General features: G+C 37.7%; 1 pseudogene; it reads right to left on the bottom strand.

The window, feature by feature from the left end:
• Positions 1–7551: 7551 nt before the first annotated feature.
• Positions 7552–8468, bottom strand: LOC123387814 (annotated as a pseudogene).
• Positions 8469–8792: the final 324 nt, after the last annotated feature.

Below are 8792 nucleotides of genomic sequence, written 5' to 3'. Positions count from 1 at the left end.
TGATCACCTGGCTAAAGAGAGTGAATGAACTGACCATTACCCACATCCAAACAAAGAAGGGTGAGTTCAATATGAGAGGGGGCAAGATACCTGAATTTGTGTATACCTGCACATTCAAATTAGCATATTCACACAGTCTTTTGTTTCATCCAGGGATGTCTGGCCACACGAAGATTCTGTCTGTGTGCCCTAGGACAGGGTGGTCAAGGTCCCCCTTCCTGGTCCTGCCTACTCACACTGTCCAAACCCAGTGGCTAAATGAAACAAGGAGGAATCCCTGAAGAGAGAATATTGAGACAGCAAGTGGCAGAGGAGAATCTGGCAGATTAGCTTTTGGTGCAAAAAGAGAGACAGGGGGGTATTCACAGCCCTTGCAGTCACTCAGGTATCCTGGGTGAGTAGTTTAATCCTCTCCAGAGGAGACGTAAAACAGTATGAATGAGGCTATCACTCAAGACAATCAGTGTGAAAAGTAGAGCATGTATTCTCTGTCAAAGCCAGATAAACAGAGAGGGGAGTGAAAGGCAGAGTCCACCTAATGACAGGACTCAAAATTTCAGACTCTCTAAAAGGATTAATTCCCCTGAATTACCTTATCTGCTCCCACCTGGTGGGCTGGAAGAGATAAACACAGGACAATGGGTTCAGTGATGAATGCAGCAGAAGTTAATCAATGAAGGAAATTATGGTTTCTGTAGCCCTGTTAATCCATAGCCGAATAGGCAACTTCCATTGCTTTTACCACATATCTTGAAGGTTGGAACATCGTCTTGTCTACAAGTCCTGTTATACCCAAAGCCAATGAGAATGATTGTATTAAAATCCCCAATTCACCAAGAAACATGCCTTAAGGATTGTTCCTGGGTTTAAGTCTTTAAGCCTGAGTTCCTAAGAATGAGCTATTGTAAACAGGGAAGTCCCTGGAGCAATTTGTGCTATTAACTTTTTTAAAACATTTCTACAATAAGAGATACCCTGGGGGCATTTTTCATTCTACTCATATACTGAAATATCTGAATCTTATCTGTAATCATGTGCTACTCTACTGTTTCTCAAACCAGTCTAAGGGACCACTTGTGTCTCTAAATTGTTAGTATTTTTAAAATGGAGGTTTTTAATAATGATGGTAACATAAAAGACAAAAGTACATTTTGCATCATTTGGTTGATGACTACCAAATTACTGCTACCAAGGACTTCAGAACCCCATGTGTGCAAACTGTACTCAAAATGCTTTAAATTAAAATCTTCAGCTAATGGAAATGGTGATTGGGGTTGGGGCAAAGCTCTAAACTACAGATGGGTGATGGCAGTTTAAAGATATCAGGACTGTTTAAAATGAAGGCTTTATTGTAGCTATTCAAATATAGAAGGGTGGGTGTGAGAACAAAGTCAGCATATAACAAAGGGCCATGTAAAAAAAGTCCAGAAGAGAATTCTTGTTTTCTTCAACCTCTCTTTTCAAGTCTCTCCCATGATCCACAGCATTGCTTAGGCCAAAGACTTAGGGATATTTCATTACTCACTTTTTAAATCCTTGTATAAACTATCTACTCATATATCTAACCATCACCTCTGGCTCCCCATTGCTACAAACCCTAGTTAAGACCAGCATCTCTCTCTCCCTGGGATGCTGCAATAAAACTCATTCTTATTGATTGTTTTTCTTGTTTCCATACTTGTACACTTATAATTCACTCTCCCATATAATACTCAAAGTGACCTTTTAGAAGTATAATATCAAGATGGCTTCTGTGGAAACTAAATAAAATCAATTGCCTTTTTAGAACTTCTAAGCTTGTAATGGGTTGAGTTGTATCACCCCCCCAAAATATGTCCACTTGGAACCTCACAACACAACCTTATTTGGTATAAAGATCTTTGCCACTGTAGTTATATTCAAGATGAAATCATCCTGGAGTAGGGTCAACCCTAACCAGTAACATATGTCTTCTTAAGAAAGGGGAGGAGAAGGGGCACCTGGGTGGCTCAGTGGTTTAGCTTTTCTGCCCTTCAGCTCAAGTCATGATCCCAGGGTCCTGGGATCGATCCCCGCATTGGGTCCCTGCTCAGTGGGGAGCCTCCTTCCCTCTCTTTCTCCACCTGCCTCTGCCAATATATTTGGTGATCTCTGTCTATCAAATAAATAAATAAAATATTTTTAAAAAAGAAAAGAAAAGGGGAATATAGGGGCACCTGGGTGGCTCAGTTGTTTGAGCATCTGACTCTTAGTTTCAGGTCAGGTCATGATCTCAGGGTCATGAGATCAAGCACTAAGTTGGGCTCCACGCTCAACATGGAGTCTGCTTGAAATTCTCCCTCCTTCCCACTCTACCCCTCCCTTTGCTTGTGTGCTCTCTCTCTCTCAAAAAATAAATAAAATCTTAAAAAAAATAAAGAAGTGGGGTAAGACCACAGATGGAGGGACTATCATACGAAGACAGATGAAAAGAGATTGAGTTATGCTGCCACAAACTAGAGAACACCTCGGTGCCAAAATCTTGAAGAAGCAAGAAAGAGTCCTCCCCCCAGAGCCTCAGACGGAGCATAGTCTACAAGATGGAGCAAGATGCCTTGATTCAAGACTCCAGAATATGAATTTCTGTTGTTTTAAAGCCACAAAGTTTTTGATACTTCGTTATGGCAGCTCAAAGAAACTAATAGAAAGCCCTACCAATCTTGCCTCTGACTGTTTTACTGTGATCTCATTCATTGACATTCTTCCTGTCGCAAACGTCAGTCTCCAATCACTCTGACTTTTCTTTTTTCTTTTTTTTTTTTTTTTTAAGATTTTATTTATTTATTTGACAGAGAGAGATCACAAGTAGGCAGAGAGGCAGGCAGAGAGAGAGGAGGAAACAGGCTCCCTGCTGAGCAGAGAGCCCGATTCGGAACTCGATCCCAGGACCCTGAGATCATGACCTGAGCCGAAGGCAGCGGCTTAACCCACTGAGCCACCCAGGCGCCCCCACTCTGACTTTTCTCTTCTGATCTCAAAAAAACTTATTCCCAAGTCATTCAGACTCTCCATTGTCTCTGACTGGACTCTCTTTTCCCAAAACAATGCCTTGGTTCTCTCTTCTCATCATTCTGGTGACAGCACAAATTGTTATTTCTCTCGGATGCAAGGTGTCCTTTAACTAAATGTCATCTTCTCAGAAAGGCCTTTGGCTGAACTCCTGCTTACAATTGCAAACCAACTGGTCCTTGCTTTCATTTCTCTCATAACAACTTGCTACCATCAGAACATATGCTTTACTTATATTTTATCATCCTCTTCTAAAACGTAAGTTCTATGATAAAGGAATTTTTTTCATTTATTTATTTTCAGCATAACAGTATCATTATTTTTTTCACCACACCAGTGCTCCATGCAATCCCATGCCCTCTATAATACCCACCACGTGGTATTCCCGACCTCCCACCCCCCCGGCCACTTCAAACCCCTCAGATTGTTTTTTCAGATAAGAGGAATTTTGAACTTTATTTATTGCTGTATATTCAGCACACAGAAGAGGTCACACACAATAAATATTAAGTTAACAAATTAGTTAGGTGTTCATTGAATAAGGAAATGCAAGCTGAGGTATTATGAAATCAATGTTGTGAGTTGATTATATATAGTATATATATGATACTATATATGTATATATACATGTATTATGTAATACATGTATTAATATATATAGATATATATATACATATATACAATATACACATATACATATCTAATATACATATTATATAATATATATAATATAACATATATAAATACATATATATGTGTATGTGTATGTGTATATATATTAATGTATAGACACATTATTATACATGTTATACGTACATATACATATATAAGGTATATATATACACATTATATATATTATATATAATACATATATATATAATCAGCTCACACATTGATTTCAATACCTCAGCTTGCATCCCTTATTAAATCAACTCACACATATAGATAATATATATTTATATATTATTATATTATATATAATTATTATTATTATATATATTGATTTAATACAGAAGTAACAATCATATAACATGGAGGATGCTAGGAGAAGGAAAGGAAAAGTAAAGAGGGGGACATTGGAGGGGCGAGAAAAACCATGAGACTGTGGATTCCAAGAAAACAAAACTGAGGGTTTTAGAGGGGAGAGGAGTGGGGGGTAATGGGTGAGCCTGGTGGTGGGTGTTAAAGGAGGGCATGAATTGCAATGGAGCACTGCATGTTGTACATAAACAATGAATCTCGGAACACTCAGAAAAGACCTAATGAGGTATTTTATGGTGACTAAACATAACACAATAAAAAGTTAAAAAAAAACAACAACCTGAAAAACTATTTTCTGTAGAGGACAAGGTAGTTCTCAGAATATGGTGGCTTTAGTAGCTTTGTTAGTTGTTCTCACATGCTATTATTCGCCTAGCTGCTCCCACATAGCCATTGATAGTCTGGCATACAGCCAAAGACTGATGTTTTCATTTAAAAGTATATATCAGTATCTGTGTTTTCTTACCCTGTTGACTCCACCAATTCCATAATGAGGTCCGTTGCATAGTTTTTACATAACTCTAAGTGATCCATGGCCACTTTCCCAATGATCATTCTGATTATGTGATATATAACTTCCCTTTTGCTTAATAACAAGTGAAGAGGAAATGATAAACTGAGCTTCTGAATGGCCATGAAACAGCAGGATATCTAAAAGTAGTAGTCATTCAATTCCACTTCTGGGTAGTTAAATGAAGAAAATAAAAACACTAATTTGGAAAGATATATGTACCCTTATGTTCATTGCAGCATTATTTAAGTCAAAATATGGAAAAATGGAGCACTGGTTGTGGTGCAAAAACAATGAATACTGTTATGCTGAAAAGAAATTAAAAAAATAAAAAAAAATGGAAACACCTAAGTGCCAATCAATAGATGAGTTTATAAAGAAGATGTAGTGTATGTATAAAATGGAATATTACTATGCCATAAAAAATGGAATCTTGCATTTGCAATGACATGAATGGACCTACAGTATATTATGCCAAGTAAAATAAGTTAGACAAAAAAAAAAGATAAGTACCCATATGATTTTTACCTATATGTGGAATTTAAGAAACAAAACAAATAAAAGAAATGAGAGAGAGACAGACTCATAAATACAGAGAAAAATCTAGTGATTTGCCAAATGGAAGAGGGTAGGGGAGATGAAATTGGTGAAATGGGATTAAAGAGGTACAACCATTCGGTTATAAAATCACTAAAGTCCATGAAGTGTAACAGTACAGCATAGGAATCTAGCCAAACAATACTATAATAACTGTCAGGTGGCAGATGATATCTACATTTATTGTGGTGAGCATTATTTAATGTATATAAATATCAAATCATTATGTGTACACCTGAAACTAATATAATATTGTATGTCAGCTATACTTCAATTAAAAAATATAAATGCTTACATTTACATCATAGCTTCTCAAAGAATCTGTAGTATAAGATCAGTTTTTGTTCCTTGTTTCCTGTATAAGAAGATCATGCTGATACATATAATCTGAAAATAATACAACTCACAACTGCCTAGTGAATCTATTATTGCATACATTATTCTCCCATGCAGAATCATTCTGCACACAAATGCATTCAATTCAGCAGGGACAATCATGACAACAGAATGACCAGCGCATACATTATTCTCCCCATGAAGAATCATCTGCACCACAATGCATTCAATTCAGGCAGGGATATCATGACACAGAATGACCAGTGCTGGATACCCAGAACAAAGCCAGGGACAGTGAAGCTGGAGCAGCCAACCTGTGTGGCAAGCTTGATTTTTTAAAAATTTTTTTTCAGCCATAACAGAATTAATTTCTTTTTGCACCACACCCAGTGCTCCATGCAATACGTGCAAGCTTGATTTTTCATCAAGGTCTTCTCACTTTCTCTGGCTCCTGCCAAACTTCATCCATAATAATTTGCTTATAGATGGTCATGAAGTGATAGCAGAACTCCAAGTTGAAATTTTCTCTTGGGTAAAAGATAAAAGGAGGTTTGGCTATTATCATCAACATTCTTCTATATGAAAAGAATCCCTACAAGAAGCTCTAGGGAAGATGGGTGTGTGGCAATCAGGGGATATTTGTAAGTCTGGGAAAATTGAAGTACAAGTGGTACATGTCTGTGTCATAGGAACTTCTGCCAGGAGAAAGAGACAATCATGGGGGGTGGGGGAATGGACAGAACTTTGATGGCCCCCAGCTACATTTTTTTTATGGCTCACAGGCTCTGCTGCCAGGCATGGAAATTGGTAGTGTTTCTACATGCCAATGAAGAGTTGGGTCAATTCCACTTAATACTTACAGGTAGAGATTTAGCTGAGGGTAGAGCACAACAGTGGTTTTCTTTCCAAGGGAGGGGCAGTGCACACGCTGAACATCAGTGAGTATCCACAAGCATTACCAGTAGTGCTTTTGCCAAAACTGTGGTTATAGCAGTTCTTAAAAAGCTAAGGGGCCATTTAATCCCCAGAACAAGTTACATCTTCTGGGATTTCTTCTCATATGTCAGCCATCCTTTTCCCCACTTTTCCAAAAAGGAGAACTTAATGGATACTGGCACAATCAAACCTGCAGAAGAGGGATGAGCAAGTCTGAGGAAGGAACGGCTGTGGTGTATTGGTGTCACAGACATTTCTGATAAGAGAGTTCTGATGTAGGCACATTGCTTCTTAATTCTCCGTTCCTTCAACCCAACAAATTGTTCTTGGAGAGAAGGTGTGTGTGGTATGGGAATGATGTATGTTGGACTATGAGATCCCCACATTATTGTCTAAGCCAGTAGCTCCCCCATGTGTAGTTGAATCGACTATAGCACTATTTTGGGACTCTAATCAGCAAAAACAAAACAAACCCCCCCCAAAAAACAAAACAAGAAAGAGGGTTCCATGTTAGACTTTTAAGGTAAAAAAAATTGATTTTTTTTACAGGAAATTATAGAATTTTAGTAGAATTTTGTGAAGAATTGTATTTAGAAGAGTTATTTAGAAGAATTGTAGAAACACTACCAATTTCCATTGATCCAGCATCTGTGGATGACTGTAGATGTTAGCATGGGATGAGGCTGACAAAGAGCAATGGAGTTTAGAACCAAAAGTACTATCTCTGGGTGAAAAATGGATTAGTGAATCAGTAATGCAGTATAAATGAAGATCCTCTTTGATATATAAAAAATATTCATATAAAATGATACATAAATATAATTTATATTATATGTAATGTGGTAGCAAAAAAGCTTTTATGAGGCGAGGCCACAGAGAATAAACTTGAACAAGATACAGTTGACAAATTAAAAACATTCTAGATGCACAAGAGTACACGCATGACCCTTATTGATGTATCAGCCTAGAGATAGTTCAGAGAGAAAGCTATTAAAAATGTTGAATCAGTTTGGAATGTCTTCATTCCCACAGCTGTACATCAATATAAAGATTCTTGCCTCTGAGAGGGTTTTATCTTCCAAATACTTTCATAAGTGCCTCCTTCACACCTCCTTGTTTCTCAGGCTATAAATGAATGGGTTCATCATGGATGTTATGACTGAGTAGAACACAGAGATCACCTTATCCCCTTCACTTATGTTCTTGGAATTTGGACGCATGTAGGTAAATATTGTTGAGCCATAGAAGAAGACAACAACGATGAGATGAGAACCACAAGTAGAAAAGACCTTGATCCTCCCCTCTCCTGACTGTATCTGAATCACAGTGGAAATAATATTCCAATAGGAGAAAAGGATGAGGGAAAAGAGGACCAAGGAGAATTACCACACCCATTGCAAGATGGGCAATCTCAGCTTTGTAGGTTTCTTCTGAAGCCAACTTCAGGAGTGCAGGAGGTTCACAAAAATAATGATTAAATATGTTTCTGTCCGTGGTATGACAGACATAAAGTAAATGTTGTGTCTACCAGAGATACAAATGCTCCAGTGGCCCAGGACCCTATGCTCAGCTGTATACACACCCTCTGGGTCATGAGCATGGAGTAGTGAAGGGGCTTACAGACAGCCACATAGCGGTCATAGGACATCACTGCTAGGAGGGGAACTTTCTGTACACCCAGCTACTAGGAAAAAAAAATATCTGAATTGACACCCAGCAAAGGAAATGGTTTTTCTCATTACTAGCAAATGGAATAATAACATCTGGGGGATGATTGTTGTAGAGAAACAGAGATCAGTAAATGACAAATTTTTAAGGAAGAATTGGTGTTTGAAAGTACATTGGTGTTTGAAGTCGAGAGTCGATATGAATTAGCATTATGATGAGAAGATTTCCCAACAGAGTTATCAGGTAGATGATGAGAAAAACACCACAAACAGGAGGATCTGTATCTGCCGATCTGAAGAAAGGCCCCAGCAAGATAAATTCAGTTCACATAGGTTTGGTTTTCTGTGCCCATTGATGTTTATTTCTGCCTAAACATTAGCATAACTAGGGCAATCAGAAGTTGACTATAATGGAAAATCAAATCTTGAAAGCAAAGATCTCATTGCAAGAACAAAAGTATTTGACTGAAAACATTCTTGGAAGCATTTAAGACACTTGATTTTCTAAAAATTTCCAAACCTAATTCTTACTTAAACTATTTGAAAAAGGATGCCAAACATATTATATGGATTTGAGAAAACATGACGAGTTCTGTCTTTAGTAAAAAGCCCAGGTTTTTCTTTTTCCTAGTTTATTTTCTCAGTCAGCAGATTTTGACTTTCATCAAGGAGCAGAA

Source organism: Mustela putorius, unplaced genomic scaffold, assembly GCF_011764305.1.
Source record: "Mustela putorius furo isolate JIRA1106 unplaced genomic scaffold, ASM1176430v1.1 tig00003860_pilon_pilon_pilon, whole genome shotgun sequence".
NCBI classification, from domain to species: domain Eukaryota; kingdom Metazoa; phylum Chordata; class Mammalia; order Carnivora; family Mustelidae; genus Mustela; species Mustela putorius.
This window is presented reverse-complemented; position numbering and strand designations above follow the sequence as displayed.